This window comes from Salvelinus namaycush, chromosome 15, assembly GCF_016432855.1.
Source record: "Salvelinus namaycush isolate Seneca chromosome 15, SaNama_1.0, whole genome shotgun sequence".
In the NCBI taxonomy this organism is placed as follows: Eukaryota; Metazoa; Chordata; class Actinopteri; order Salmoniformes; family Salmonidae; genus Salvelinus; species Salvelinus namaycush.
In genome coordinates this window covers 33,193,518-33,209,616 of record NC_052321.1, presented here as the reverse complement: position 1 = coordinate 33,209,616, position 16,099 = coordinate 33,193,518, and positions in this window count along the sequence as shown.

Genomic DNA, 16,099 nt, shown 5'->3' with positions numbered 1-16,099 from the left:
GAAGAGTCTCCATTACAGACAGAGAATAGGTCTTCCTCTAACAGCCAGATGATCAATTGCTCTGGTGTTAATGTGTCAGTGTAAAACATAAATGGGAGTTGTTGTAGTTGATGACGTTTTGTGGGCATCACTCTACTCTACTGTCCCCCTTAGACAGTACTTATTCATATTTTAGGGGGGTGAGATTGTCTCATAGGTCCTTTAAGCAGCTAGAATAGATTATCAATTGCACTGGTATGAATGTGTCAGTTCTCTTTCCAAGAGATATGAGTGGATGTTGAACTCCAGGGCTCAGAGGATGGCTGGAATATGTGTCTGAAATCACACCCTATTCCCTATTTTTAGCAACCTACTTTTGACAAGGGCCCATAGGGCTCTGGGCAATAGTAGCGCACTATATAGGGAACAGGGTGCCATTGTGGACGCAGCCTAGGTCTCTATTACGGATGGCTGGAATTACACTAGCTCTAATTAGAGTCAGGGCCCCATGCAGGTTAATCAGCCATCAGCTCCACGTTGGTGCACTTAATCTGCATATGAAACTGAATTAATCAGGAACTATCCTCATTTCCTAATACCTCTAGTCCTGTCTGGCTGTCTGTTCACTTCCATTCACTCATATTACATTCACACCCCTAAAGGGCCTTGGGAGTAGCAGCCTTGGATTCAAATACTACTTGAAATCTTTCATACTATGAGCGTTTGCTCTAACGGACGCGGACGCCTTTAAGGCGGTGTATATGTTTCTGCATGCGGGCGCATTTGTGCGCATGCGCGCGTGTGTGTGTGTGTGTGCATGTGTGTGTGCTATCGCTCCACATCTTTATGTGTTTTTGAGCCGAGTTAAATGATCCCCGCCTGTCTGAAGACCCAGCCAGTCAGTCACTTTCAAACAAAGTCAATACAGCAGTCGAGTCTGCCTCTCAGGCTAATTCCTGGGCGTTGTTAATATAGAGTGATTTAAAATCCTGTACTGCTCCAGGACTAAGAGTATTTAAGGCTACTGAGCAGTGCACCACATTTGATATATCCATTGATCTCGCTCAGTATTAGTGCTGTTGTGTAAGTCTGTCTGTAAGGTTGAGTTTGGGTTTGAACTTGCCTTACACATGAGTGTGTGTGCGTGCATGTGCGCGTGCATCACTCCCCAGACCCGAGACTAGGACTGCTTCCCAAATGGCAACCTATTCCCTATATAGTACACTACTTTTATCCAGAGCCCTATGGGAGAATAGGGTGCCATTTGGAACGCAGTGTAGGAGGAGTATGAAGTCAGTGAGGACTTGAAGAAACGCTGACTGACTCTTTAGAGGTTGGGAAGTTGGAAGCCACCAGGTCTGGGATTCATTTTCCAGGTCCTGGAAGGAAATCTGGATACTTCCACTGACTGCCCTGGGTCATATTCATAGGCACCAAATGGAAGAAAACAAACTGAAACAGGGAGGGACTCTTGTCCAGCAAGAAACTCTTGTTTTTGTTTTTCATTGCAAAGCATTTTGCTACATTTTTCATTGGTGTGCGCTAATGAATTTGACCCTGGCCTAGTCTGCCTGCTTTTTCTGTCTGTCTGTCTGCGTCTGTCTTCCAGCCAGGTCTGCCTGTGCAATCTCTCCCATGCAATCTGTGGGTTTTGAAGTGAGCTCGTGAAACTAGATTCGGATAGAGAGGTTGGGAGATTAGATGGATTAGCTGCTAATAACCCAGTGCTGAACCGTTCCCAAATCCCAGATGGTGGACTGGAGCTAGCATGTTAAATCACTTGAATTAGGCTAATGGCCTCTATCTTCCATCCGAGACTGTTTAGTCTGTGACGGCTGACTGTGGAAAAGAGGAAAAGGAAAAGGCAGTGGCCTGCCTGGTTGACTCAGAAACGCGTGCCAAAATAGAAGTAAGTAAGTTGTTCTTTGGGACAACTGTGTTGCTGTCTGGTTGCTGTCCGCTGGGAATTGAGTGGAGGTTCTCTTCCCTCAACCTCCCTCTCTCCATCCCACCACCCCCACCAGTCTCCCCACTGTTTCACCAAACAGAACCCCCACCCCGCCTCCCTTTCACCACCACCAACACCCCCTCAATGAAAACAGCAGTGTCAGCTCCAACAGCAAAGACACTAAACCAACAGCTCATTTCATGTTGACCGGTGCACTGAACAGTCTTCTGAACCGTTAAATTCTGAATAGAGCTTAATCTCCATTTATGGATAGGAGAGGAGGTGACAGGACCCCCCCTCCCTCCCTACCCCTGTGTGTGTGTGTGTGTGTGTGTGTGTGTGTGTGTGTGTGTGTGTGTGTGTGTGTGTGTGTGTGTGTGTGTGTGTGTGTGTGTGTGTGTGTGTGTGTGTGTGTGTGTGTCTGTGTGTGTGTGTGTGTGTGTGTGTGTCAATGTCACTGGTCCAATGGTTGGTTTCAGCATTCCTGCCTAGCAAGCACGACAACAGACTGGGATGCTCGGCGTTGTGTAGTGTGAGTTGTCTTTTTGCCTGATGAAATAATTACATACAGAGTGGGTCACCTTGTGTCTGCTGAACTTGCTGGCTAGCCTCACATGCTGATTGGCTATAGCCCATGCACGGCTAAGTACTGGCAGGCAGGAGGAATCAGTCTCTGTCTATTACTTAGATTGTTGACAACATGTCAACTATATTTAATCTACAATGTTTATTAAAAACATAAATACATTTGCACAATGAGCACTTGTTGTCTCTCAAATACATTGTTACAGTTGTAGGGCAGCTGAACTTTCTAGACAGCCCGAGCATGTGTATCCGGTAACCAGAGTCTGACAATGGTCAGGTTTAGTGTTGTGTCACCCCCGGCGCACTATTATTCCTTAGGCTATGTCGTTTGTCATCTACCGCTTTAGACTGCCTACTATTTGTGATGATAATCTTCATAGTTGTGCTGCCATATCGTAGCAAGGATTGCTGAAAAAAGAACTAGCCAATGTTTGCAATGATAATGAGAAAATATCACTATTTTGACTGCCTGTATACGTATTGTTTGTGTCTGATATGCTTGCCTAAATATACTGTTACAACAAGACAAAGTTTGTATGAACATGTTTTGTGTAGGCTACAACATTAAAAATTAACATGAAATCACGCTTGAGGCATGGAATGTCGACCTAATCTTTAGTGTACAACATGAAGTTTCCCCCTCCATGTCAATGAAGGGGAAGCGGCAGCGGATCAGTGGGAGCACTGAGCAGAAGCTTCATAGGCGGCAGTGGGCAGCAGGCACGTAAAAAAAATATCCTGCACATGCACAGAAATCACTGTATCAATAGCCATCGCAAGTCGTGTTCCAGAAAATACGGAACCTTAGCCACTCCATACAAGGCCAGACATTAGCAATAGCGGAGATAAATGCCTACTTTACGGACTGATTTCTGATAACAGTCCTTCCTAATTTTGGGGCTGCATGTCTACAACTTCAGCGTAATTCAAAGCTTAGCAAGCTTTTTATATCAGTAACTTCTAAAAGTGGAGCTATAGCTAGCTAACTATTGATGGGTTAGCTGACAATGTCACAAAAAGGATGTGCACGCTTTAAATGGGGCAGATGTTTGTGTATTATGATTCTGGATGGCCAGATAGCTAGCAACAATGACAAGCAACTGTCACGTGGGGCATAGTAAGTGACTCGTTTCAGCTAGTTTCATCTTGCGCTTGATACCATGTCTTGTTTTGAGGTGTTTTGACTGATTTCATGTCAATGCTAATATGGCTAAAAGTCGCCTACTCATGCAGTCCTTGCATGATCATTGTGTGGTTAAAACGAAGATAGTTTTTTGCCCCAATGCAAAACTCAAGGTGGGAGTTACATAATTTTTTTCCAGGAACTCTGGCTAGTGGCTACGATATGGCAGCAACTAGAAAGATTAGCCTACTACATCATCACACAAAACGCTGACAGTTTTTGTGGCAACGCAATGTGTAGAGACCCACATCCTTCTTGTGCAACTGCAATATCCGTTACAACAAACAAAAGGTTGTAGCCTTCAATAAATATTTTGGGGAATGTTCTTTTTTTTTTTGCTGTTCAGGAATGTAAAGGAGAGATATGCTACATCATCAAGGTTCAGATGAGGGTGGAACATAAAGGGAGGTGGAGTGTAAGCAGTAGCTGCGTAGTGTGCATAAATAACATATTCGTAGAACGCGATCCGGGTCCTTAGCTTTGGAGAAAGAGGTTTCTGTAAGGGAGAAAACTCCGTATTCACAGCCATGGCCAACTTTGTATCGTTGGGTCAGCTGAGTACAGTAGCTTACTCGGGAGGCTACTGCAATGGCTCACATCAGAACAGCTGCTTCTTGAAAACTCATAATGTTAGCATTAGCGCTACTACAGTAGGTTACTAGTTAGCTTTTTTGGAAGCATTCAACATTGTGTGGCCAACACTAGCTAAGTAGGTAGGTAGTTGGTTGGCTAGTGATTGGCATCGTTTCAGTGACTGGCTCAGCTAGCTAGCAAGCTAATGTTGGACACATTATGCTAGCTTTCGTGCCCGTTGTCAAGCTTCAGAAATACTCCTCCAAGAAACACACAAATCCTTAGCTAGATGTAAAATGGTGGTACTAAAACTTCCTCAACAGAAAAATGTCAACGTTATTGGCCAATTTATTGTTCTAACAGGCTGTTTTGAGGCAGAAGTGGAGTTCAGCAGACAATGTCAAATAGGTAATATTTTCTAATGTTAGACAGCACATTGTAGCCAAACAACTTTTGATCTATCCCATACACTTTGCGAGATACGAGAAGTATCAGTGCAGGTGGAATCGACGCGCTATCTGAAGTAAGACAATGCCAAAGCAGCTGATCTGCCCATCATATCACCCTGCCTGGGAGGCGTCATCACATCACGCTGCCTAGGAGGCAGCAACTCACTGTGTGGACTGGGAGTAGCAGATCTGTCCATCACACCCTGCTGCGTTGACTGGGAGGCCTGTCGGAGCTTGCCCAGGAGCCAAAAACATATCTCCTTAATTAACTCCCAGGCAAGAGGAACATCAAATATGCATGGAGGCATTTTCCCCTTACGGCAGCACAGACATGCAGGCAAATAAATGAGATGAAAATAAATTGGCCTGGGCCCGGAAACATCTCTCCCTGTCCTTGTCACTGTTTTGCTTGTGGAGACAGGTACTGTAGGTCTGCCTCGCCATCTGGACTGGCTGGATTGCTGATGCACATGCACGCACACGCAGCAGGCACACAGATGCACACAAATCCTGTGGGGACTTTATGTTTCCCATTCACACCTGATACTGTAGGGTGAGCAGAAAAAACAACATTTTGTTAAAATAATGCATGCATATCTTAGGATGGATAGGACTGAAAAAATCAGAACCTAGACTATTACTGTAAATATAGTGTCACTCATAAAAAATAGGAAAGAAGGAGCATTACTAGAGAGGGAATATTCTTGGTTGATGGCTGGGGTGGCAGGTAGCCTAGTGGTTAGAGTGTTGGGCCAGTAAACGCAAGGTTGCTAGATTGAATCCCCGAGCTGACAAGGTAAAAATCTGTATTTCTGCCCCTGAACAAGGCAGTTAACCCACTGTTCCTAGGCTGTCATTGTAAATAAGAATTTATTTTAACTGACTTGCCTAGTTAAATAAAGGTCAAATTTAAAAAAATATATAAGGTAGTTGTGAACAGGGCAGGTAGATAGGTAACTTGAGATTACAGAGGAACTCACCCCTGTCCTCTGACTGACCCCAACTCTGCCCCTGGGAAAGAAATCTCTCAAAGGAGAAGATCCCCCTCTCCTATCTCTTCTCCTGCCTCTCTCCCCTCTCCGCCTTTCCTCTCCTAGCAGAGATAGAGACATTGCCAAAGTCATACATACACATTGGCTGTTAAACAGAGTTGGGTCATTGGTGTGTAGTGGTTAGATATGCTGAGAGAGAGCATGTTGGATTCTTATTTAGCTGAGCTACAGTCAGACAGCACAGCTGTGACACAGCCAGCCAACTAGCCTGTCATGAGAATGAAAAGGGAAGATCAGAGATGCGTGGCTGAGACAAGTCAGATGGTTTTAATAAAGAAACCCTTGAACTGATAACCTCTTGGATTATTACCATAGAGGGACTGAGGGCTGCTCAGATTGAGCAGGATAACCAGCAGACAGAGGTTAGGTTACTGACCCTGCTAATAATGAACCCAAGTCTTATCTCCCTCTCTGCCCCCAAAACCAAAAGCAAAGCAAAGTCTCAAAGGAAGTCAATGTGAACTCCAGACCCCGGGCCAACCCTCACATACTTAGGGGTTTGTCCCTCGCAGTCAAAGACCTGGGGGGTATTCATTAGGCACCAAATGGAAGAAAATTGCCTAAAACAAAAAGGGACTACTTTTTTTAGTTGTTCCATTACGAAACACTTTAAAATCGTCTTCTGTTGCATACCCTGTGAATACGACCGGACCTAGGCTGTGGAAATTAAGAAGAAACAAAACACTGTGACCATGTGAAAAACCACTCTCTTATTAAACACATTTAACCAGTCAATGGGGGAAATTACAAAACAAAGGTATGTTTTAAATGTAAGAAACATTAGGAAACACTAAGAAATATTATGTATGGACCCATTTCAATATCAATAATACATTTCTTCACCTCTTTACTTCATGAACCTCTTGTGTAAAGGGATTTTCCACTCAGCGTCACAGCATCAAAAGTTGGATGCAGGTTTATTAAGGGAATACTGTAGGGTCTCTCCATCTCAACTGCTTCTCCAGACCTCTTGAAGGTTTCCAAGAGCTGTAAAAACTGTTTAAGTGTGGGCGCCGAAGAAATGCAACATTGTCTCTCTCATGAGTAGCCAAATCTTTACTGGCCACTTCAAAGCTGCCCAGTATCTGATCTCTGCTTCTTCACTCATACTCACTGTTTTCTCTCGACAAAGCAACCTTTTCATCACAGCCCAACCCCAAACCTCTGTAAATCCCACCAATAAAGAATTAACTACATTCAGACATGGACTAGGCAGGCTAGGCTAGTTGCATGTGTTTTTGATTGATCTCCTTGAAGGGAAAAAATCTTTGATATTCATAAGTCAGCTAAATCCATTTTTTGTGTGTCAGGCAGCTGTAGAGCACTTCTCGATGGTCCCACAGCAGCATCAGGATCAGCATCCCAAGTGGAACCCTTTATAGTGCACTACTTTTGACCAGAGCCCCATGGGACCTGGTCAAAAATAGTGCATTATATACAGTACAAGTCAAAAGTTTGGACACACTTACTCATTCAAAGGTTTTTCTTTATTTTTACTATTTTCTACATTGTAGAATAAAAGTGAAGACATCAACACTATGAAATTACACATATGGAATCATGTAGTAACCGGAAAAGAGTTTAACAAATCAAAATATATTTAAGTTTTTAGATTCTTCAAAGTAGCCACATTTTTCCTTGATGACAGTTTTGTACACTCTTGGCATTCTCTCAACCAGCTTCACATGAAATGCTTTACCAGCAGTCTTGAAGGAGTTGCCACATATGCTGAGCACTTGTTGGCTGCTTTTCCTTCATTCTGCGGTCCAACTCATCTCAAACCATCTCAATTGGGTTGAGGTCGGGGGATTGTGGAGGCCAGGTCTTCTGATGCAGCACTCCATCACTCTCTTTCTTGGTCATATAGCCCTTAAACATCCTGGAGGTGTGTTGGGTCATTGTCCTATTAAAAAACAAATGATAGTCCCAGATGTGATGCCTTGTCGCTGCAAAATGCTGTGGTAGCCATGCTGGTTAAGTGTGCCTTAAATTCTAAATAAATCACAGACAGTGTCACCAGCAAAGCACCCCCACACCATCACAGCTCCTTCTCCATGCTTCACGGTGGGAACCACACATGAGGAGATCGTTTGTTCACCTACACTGCGTCTGACAAAGACACAGTGGTTGGAACCAAAAATCTCAAATTTGGACTCATCAGACCAAAGGACAGATTTCCACCAGTCTAATGTCCATTGCTCGTGTTTCTTGGCCAAAGTAAGTCTCTTCTTATTATTAGTGTCCTTTAGTAGTGGTTTCTTTGCAGCAATTCGACCATGGAGGCCTGATTCATGCAGTCTCCTCTGAACAGTTGATGTTGAGATGTGTCTGTTACTCGAACTCTGTGAAGCATTTATTTGGGCAGCAATTTCTGAGGATGGTAACTCTAATGAACTTATCCTCTGCAGAAGAGGTAACTCTGGGTCTTCCTTTCCTGTGGCGTTTCTCATGAGAGACAGTTTCATCATAACGCTTGATGGTTTTTGCGACTGCACTTGAAGAAACTTTCAAGTTCCTGAAATTTTCCGTATTGACTGACCTTCATGTCTTAAAGTAATGATGGACTGTCGTTTCTCTTTGCTTATTTGAGCCGTTCTTGCCATAATATGGACTTGGTCTTTTACCAAATAGGGCTATCTTCTGTATACCACCCCTACCCTGTCACAACACAACTGACTGGCTCAAACGCATTAAGAAGGAAAGAAATTCCACAATTTAACTTTTAACAAGGCACAGAAGGGAATAGGGTGCCATTTGGGATGAAATCTTAGCATGGCTGGTTTTTGTTACTGTCAGGCCCTTTTCCCAGAGTCCAGGGACATTTCCATCTCTTTCCAAGATGGCGTAGCAGTCAGACATCCTTTGTCCTCGTCTTGTCCCGTGTATATATATTCTATATATTTTAATATTTTTCTTCGCATATCTTTTTATATATTTTTTTCTAAAAATTCAACTTCAAAACACTCTCCTGCAACCCGCCTCACCAAATGTGGTGCGGATCTGTTTTTTTCCAAAAGTATTATTCACCTCGCATCCGAAATCCACAACAGAAGCTAGCCAGAAGTTAGCCAGCTCACTAGCTAACATTAGTATTCAGCTAACCACGGCTAGCGGTCATCAGCTATCCTTTAGCTCGGAAAGCTATCGCCAGTTTTGTACAACGCGACTCAGACCAGAGCATACCTGACCTATTTTCTCTCCATATCCCCGGATTTCTACCGCAAGCTCTGGACATTTACACCTGGATCTTGCAGCTAACTAGCTGCTATCCGAGTGACTATTGGCTAACGTCGATTCCGGAGCAAACACCAATTATCCCGGAGCTAGCCAGCTGAAGAGTTCCATCAGCCACTCCTGGGCTACAATCACCTATCCGGACCCGTTTTACTGCCGATGCGGAGCCCCACCGGGCCTTCACGACTGGAATACCGACGTTATCTGCCCGAGGGAGTTATTCAACTGGCCCCTCCATCGCGACGTAACCTGAACGCCCATCTGCTAACTGCGGCCCGCTAATCGTTAGCTGTCTTGAGCATATCGGCTGCTATCTGAACAGGTCATCGAACAATCTTCTTGGGCCACTATAACAATAACTATTTTGACAATTGGATTGGTCCCCTCTACCACACGGAACCCCACTAATCTACCGACGGAAACGCATAGGGTGGCTAAAAACAGACCTCCATCTTCTGCTAGCTTGCTACCCATGGCTCGGCTAGCTGTCTGAATCGCCGTGACCCCAAACAACCTCGCTACTCACTGGACCCTTATGATCACTTGGCTAAGCATGCCTGTCCTTAATGTCAATATGCCTTGTCCATTGCTGTTCTGGTTAGTGTTTATTGGCTTATTTCACTGTAGAGCCTCTAGCCCTGCTCATTATACCTTATCCAACCCTTCAGTTCCACCACCCACACATGCGATGACATCACCTGGTTTCAATTATGTTTCTAGAGACAATATCTCTTTCATCATCACTCAAAGGTTTACCTCCACTGTATTCACATCCTACCATACCATTGTCTGTACACTATACCTTGAATCTATTTTATCGCCCCCAGAAACCTGCTCCTTTTACTCTCTGTTCCGGACGTCCTAGACGTCCAATTCTCATAGCTTTTAGCCGTACCCTTATCCTACTCCTCCTCTGTTCCTCTTGGCGATGTAGAGGTGAATCAAGGCCCTGCAGTGCCTAGCTCCACTCCTATTCCCTAGGCACTCTCTTTTGATGACTTCTGTAACCGTAAAAGCCTTGGTTTCATGCATGTTAACATTAGAAGCCTCCTCCCTAAGTTTGTTTTATTCACTGCTTTAGCACACTCTGCCAACCCGGATGTCTTAGCCGTGTCTGAATCCTGGCTTAGGAAGACCAACACTAACTCTGAAATCTCCATCCCTAACTACAACATTTTCAGACAAGATAGAACGGCCAAAGGGGGCGGTGTTGCAATCTACTGCAGAGATAGCCTGCAGAGTTCTGTCCTACTGTCCAGGTCTGTACCCAAACAATTTGAACTTCTACTTTTAAAAATCCACCTCTCTAAAAACAAGTCTCTCCGTTGCCGCCTGCTATAGACCACCCTCTGCCCCCAGCAGTGCTCTGGACACCATATGTGAACTGATTGCCCCCCATCTATCTTCAGAGCTCGTGCTGCTAGGTGACCTAAACTGTGACATGCTTAACACCCCGGCCACCCTACAATCTAAGCTTGATGCCCTCAATCTCACACAAATTATCAATGAACCTACCAGGTACAACCCCAAAGCCGTAAACACGGGCACCCTCATAGATATCATCCTAACCAACTTGCCCTCTAAATTCACCTCTGCTGTTTTCAACCAAGATCTCAGTGATCACTGCCTCATTGCCTGCATCTGTAATAGGTCAGCGGTCAAACGACCTCCACTCATGACTATCAAACGCTCCCTGAAACACTTCAGCGAGCAGGCCTTTCTAATTGACCTGGCCCGGGTATCCTGGAAGGATATTGACCTCATCCCGTCAGTAGAGGATGCCTGGTTATTCTTTAAAAATGCCTTCCTCACCATCTTAAATAAGCATGCCCCATTCAAAAAATGTAGAACCAGGAACAGATACAGCCCTTGGTTCTCTCCAGACCTGACTGCCCTTAACCAACACAAAAACATCCTGTGGCGTTCTGCATTAGCATCGAACAGCTCCCGTGAAATGCAACTTTTCAGGGAAGTTAGAAACCAATATACACAGGCAGTTAGAAAAGCCAAGGCTAGCTTTTTCAAGCATAAATTTGTTTCCTGCAACACAAACTCAAAAAAGTCCTGGGACATTGTAAAGTCCATGGAGAATAAGAGCACCTCCTCCCAGCTGCCCACTGCACTGAGGATAGGAAACTCTGTCACCACCGATAAATCCACTATAATTGAGAATTTCAATAAGCATTTTTCTACGGCTGGCCATGCTTTCCACCTGGCTAACCCTACCCCGGTCAACAGCACTGCACCCCCCACAGCAACTCGCCCAAGCCTTCCCCATTTCTCCTTCTCCCAAATCCAGTCAGCTGATGTTCTGAAAGAGCTGCAAAATCTGGACCCCCACAAATTAGCCGGGCTAGACAATCTGGACCCTTTCTTTCTAAAATTATCTGCCGAAATTGTTGTAACCCCTATTACTAGCCTGTTCAACCTCTCTTTCGTGTCATCTGACAAAACTGCTACAGACCTATATCTATCCTACCCTGCCTTTCTAAGGTCTTCGAAAGCCAAGTTAACAAACAGATCACCGACCATTTCGAATCCCACCGTACCTTCTCCGCTATGCAATCTGGTTTCAGAGCTGGTCATGGGTTCACCTCAGCCACGCTCAAGGTCCTAAACGATATCTTAACCGCCATCGATAAGAAACAATACTGTGCAGCCATATTCATTGACCTGGCCAAGGCTTTCGACTCTGTCAATCATCACATCCTCATCGGCAGACTCAACAGCCTTGGTTTCTCAAATGATTGCCTCGCCTGGTTCACCAACTACTTCTCCGACAGAGTTCAGTGTGTCAAATCTGAGGGCCTGTTGTCTGGGCCTCTGGCAGTCTCTATGGGGGTGCCACAGGGTTCAATTCTTGGGCCGACTCTCTTCTCTGTATACATCAATGATGTCGCTCTTGCTGCTGGTGAGTCTCTGATCCACCTCTACGCAGACGACACCATTCTGTATACTTCTGGCCCTTCTTTGGACACTGTGTTAACAACCCTCCAGACGAGCTTCAATGCCATACAACTCTCCTTCCGTGGCCTCCAACTGCTCTTAAATACAAGTAAAACTAAATGCATGCTCTTCAACCGATCGCTGCCTGCACCTGAACGCCCATCCAGCATCACTACTCTGGACAGTTATGACTTAGAATATGTGGACAACTACAAATACCTAGGTGTCTGGTTAGACTTTAAACTCTCCTTCCAGACTCACATAAAACATCTCCAATCCAAAGTTAAATCTAGAATTGGCTTCCTATTTCGCAACAAAGCATCCTTCACCCATGCTGCCAAACATACCCTCGTAAAACTGATCCTCGACTTCTGTGATGTCATTTACAAAATAGCCTCCAACACCATATACTATCCACCACTGCGACCTGTACGCTCTCGTTGGCTGGCCCTCGCTTCATACTCGTCGCCAAACCCACTGGCTCCAGGTCATCTACAAGACCCTGCTAGGTAAAGTCCCGCCTTATCTCTGCTTGCTGGTCACCATAGCAGCACCCACACGTAGCACGCGTTCCAGCAGGTATATCTCACTTGTCACCCCAAAGCCAATTCCTCCTTTGGCCGCCTCTCCTTCCAGTTCTCTGCTGCCATTGACTGGAACAAACTACAAAAATCTCTGAAACTGGAAACACTTATCTCCCTCACTAGCTTTAAGCACCAGCTGTCAGAGCAGCTCACAGATCACTGCACCTGTACATAGCCCATTTATAAATAGCCCAAACAACTACCTCTTCCCCTACTGTATTTATTTATTTTGCTCCTTTGCACCCCAGTATTTCTACTTTGCACACTCATCTGCTGTCAAATCTACCATTCCAGTGTTTTAATTGCTATATTGTATTTACTTCGCCACCATGGCCTATTTATTGCCTTTACCTCCCTTATCTCACCTCATTTGCTCATATTGTATATACACTTATTTTTCTACTGTATTATTGACTGTATGTTTGTTTTACTCCATGTGTAACTCTGTGTTGTTATATGTGTCGAACTGCTTTGCTTTATCTTGGCCAGGTCGCAGTTGTAAATGAGAACTTGTTCTCAACTTGCCTACCTGGTTAAATAAAGGTGAAAAAACATAATAATAATAATTCAAAGCAGTGGCCAGCTGAGATTTCCTTCCTTCCTTCCTTCCTTCCTTCCTTCCTTCCTTCCTTCCTTCCTTCCTTCCTTCCTTCCTTCCTTCCTTCCTTCCTTCCTCCGTCCTTCCTTCCCTCTTTCCCAGCAATCTATTCCTGGCCATCACAGTTCTCACTCCTCCCCTCTTCCTCTCATCCTCCCAGTTAAACAATACCCTTCCCCTCACACATCACCCCCTGCTAAGTCCTCACAGTAGGCAACCCAGCACTGCTCCATGTGTTACCTACAGGACACACTGGCTTTTAGAAGACTTCATAATAAACACCAACTGAGTTCCAGAAGACTTCAGAATAGTCACCAACTGAGTTGAGACCTAGATAATCTAACATTTTAAAAGGCAGTAATCCGAAGTGAAGAGCATATTGTTAGAATAGTAAAGTTCGAATGGCTGGCAATCCTTTTGGAAAGGGTTGTATTGAGAGTGTTGTTCACTTACATTGATCTGGTCTAGTTCTTACATTGATCTGGTCTAGTTCTTACATTGATCTGATCTAGTTCTTACATTGATCTGATCTAGTTCTTACATTGATCTGGTCTAGTTTTTACATTGATCTGGTCTAGTTTTTACATTGATTTGGTCTAGTTCTTACATTGATCTGGTCTAGTTCTTACATTGATCTGGTCTAGTTCTTACATTGATCTGATCTAGTTTTTACATTGATCTGGTCTAGTTCTTACATTGATCTGGTCTAGTTCTTACATTAATCTGGTCTAGTTCTTACATTGATCTGGTCTAGTTCATACATTGATCTGGTCTAGTTTTTACATTGATCTGGTCTAGTTCTTACATTGATCTGATCTAGTTTTTACATTGATCTGGTCTAGTTCTTACATTGATCTGGTCTAGTTCTTACATTGATCTGGTCTAGTTCTTACATTGATCTGATCTAGTTCTTACATTGATCTGGTCTAGTTCTTACATTGATCTGGTCTAGTTCTTACATTGATCTTGTCTAGTTTTTACATTGATCTGATCTTACATTGATCTGATCTAGTTCTAACATTGATCTGGTCTAGTTCTTACATTGATCTGGTCTAGTTTTTACATTGATCTGGTCTAGTTATTACATTGATCTGGTCTAGTTCTTACATTGATCTGGTCTAGTTCTCACATTGATCTGGTCTAGTTCTTACATTGATCTGGTCTAGTTTTTACATTGATCTGATCTTACATTGATCTGATCTAGTTCTTACATTGATCTGGTCTAGTTCTTACATTGATCTGGTCTAGTTCTTACATTGATCTGGTCTAGTTCTTACATTGATCTGATCTAGTTTTTACATTGATCTGGTCTAGTTCTTACATTGATCTGGTCTAGTTTTTACATTGATCTGATCTTACATTGATCTGGTCTAGTTCTTACATTGATCTGGTCTAGTTTTTACATTGATCTGGTCTAGTTCTTACATTGATCTGGTCTAGTTCTTACATTGATCTGGTCTAGTTCTTACATTGATCTGGTCTAGTTTTTACATTGATCTGGTCTAGTTCTTACATTGATCTGGTCTAGTTTTTACATTGATCTGGTCTTGTTTTTACATTGATCTGGCCTAGTTTTTACATTGATCTGATCTAGTTTTTACATTGATCTGGTCTAGTTCTTACATTGATCTGGTCTAGTTCTTACATTGATCTGGTCTAGTTCTTACATTGATCTGATCTAGTTCTTACATTGATCTGGTCTAGTTCTTACATTGATCTGGTCTAGTTCTTACATTGATCTTGTCTAGTTTTTACATTGATCTGATCTTACATTGATCTGATCTAGTTCTAACATTGATCTGGTCTAGTTTTTACATTGATCTGGTCTAGTTTTTACATTGATCTGGTCTAGTTCTTACATTGATCTGGTCTAGTTCTTACATTGATCTGGTCTAGTTCTCACATTGATCTGGTCTAGTTCTTACATTGATCTGGTCTAGTTTTTACATTGATCTGATCTTACATTGATCTGATCTAGTTCTTACATTGATCTGGTCTAGTTCTTACATTGATCTGGTCTAGTTCTTACATTGATCTGGTCTAGTTCTTACATTGATCTGGTCTAGTTCTTACATTGATCTGGTCTAGTTCTTACATTGATCTGATCTAGTTTTTACATTGATCTGGTCTAGTTCTTACATTGATCTGGTCTAGTTTTTACATTGATCTGATCTTACATTGATCTGGTCTAGTTCTTACATTGATCTGGTCTAGTTTTTACATTGATCTGGTCTAGTTCTTACATTGATCTGGTCTAGTTCTTACATTGATCTGGTCTAGTTCTTACATTGATCTGGTCTAGTTTTTACATTGATCTGGTCTAGTTCTTACATTGATCTGGTCTAGTTTTTACATTGATCTGGTCTTGTTTTTACATTGATCTGGCCTAGTTTTTACATTGATCTGGTCTAGTTCTTACATTGATCTGGACTAGTTTTTACATTGATCTAGTCCAGTTTTTAACTGATGGTACCTCTGGTAGATCTCAATAAACCAGCAGGAGCAGATAGAAGAGTAGGCTGCAAGACCGGTCAATTCCCTTTTTTTGTGTTAAGAAGCCTCTAAAATTAACAGCTACATTTTACTTTTCTATTTTGGTCATTTGGCAGACGCTCTTACCCAGAGCGACTTACCGTCATTGACAGCTAAACCTGAAACTAACAGATTTTTTGTGGCTTAATGGTGTTACAATTTATTTTCCTTTTCATTCATTTGGATCTATTTATTTTGTCAACATGTTGATCAAGGCCCCAGTCAGTGTTAATGGTACTCCCCTTCAGCCCACTGAGAGGTTCTACACAATAAACCATTTCCTTCTTATTCACAGGGAACTGAGAAAACCTTGAGCGTGTGCCCTTTCTGGCACAGCTTAATCATCTCTCCCCCTCCACCTCCTCTTCTACCTCCTCTTCCACCTCCTCCCTTGCTTCATCTGCAGTCATCCATTTGTTGGTTCTTTTCAGCTCCT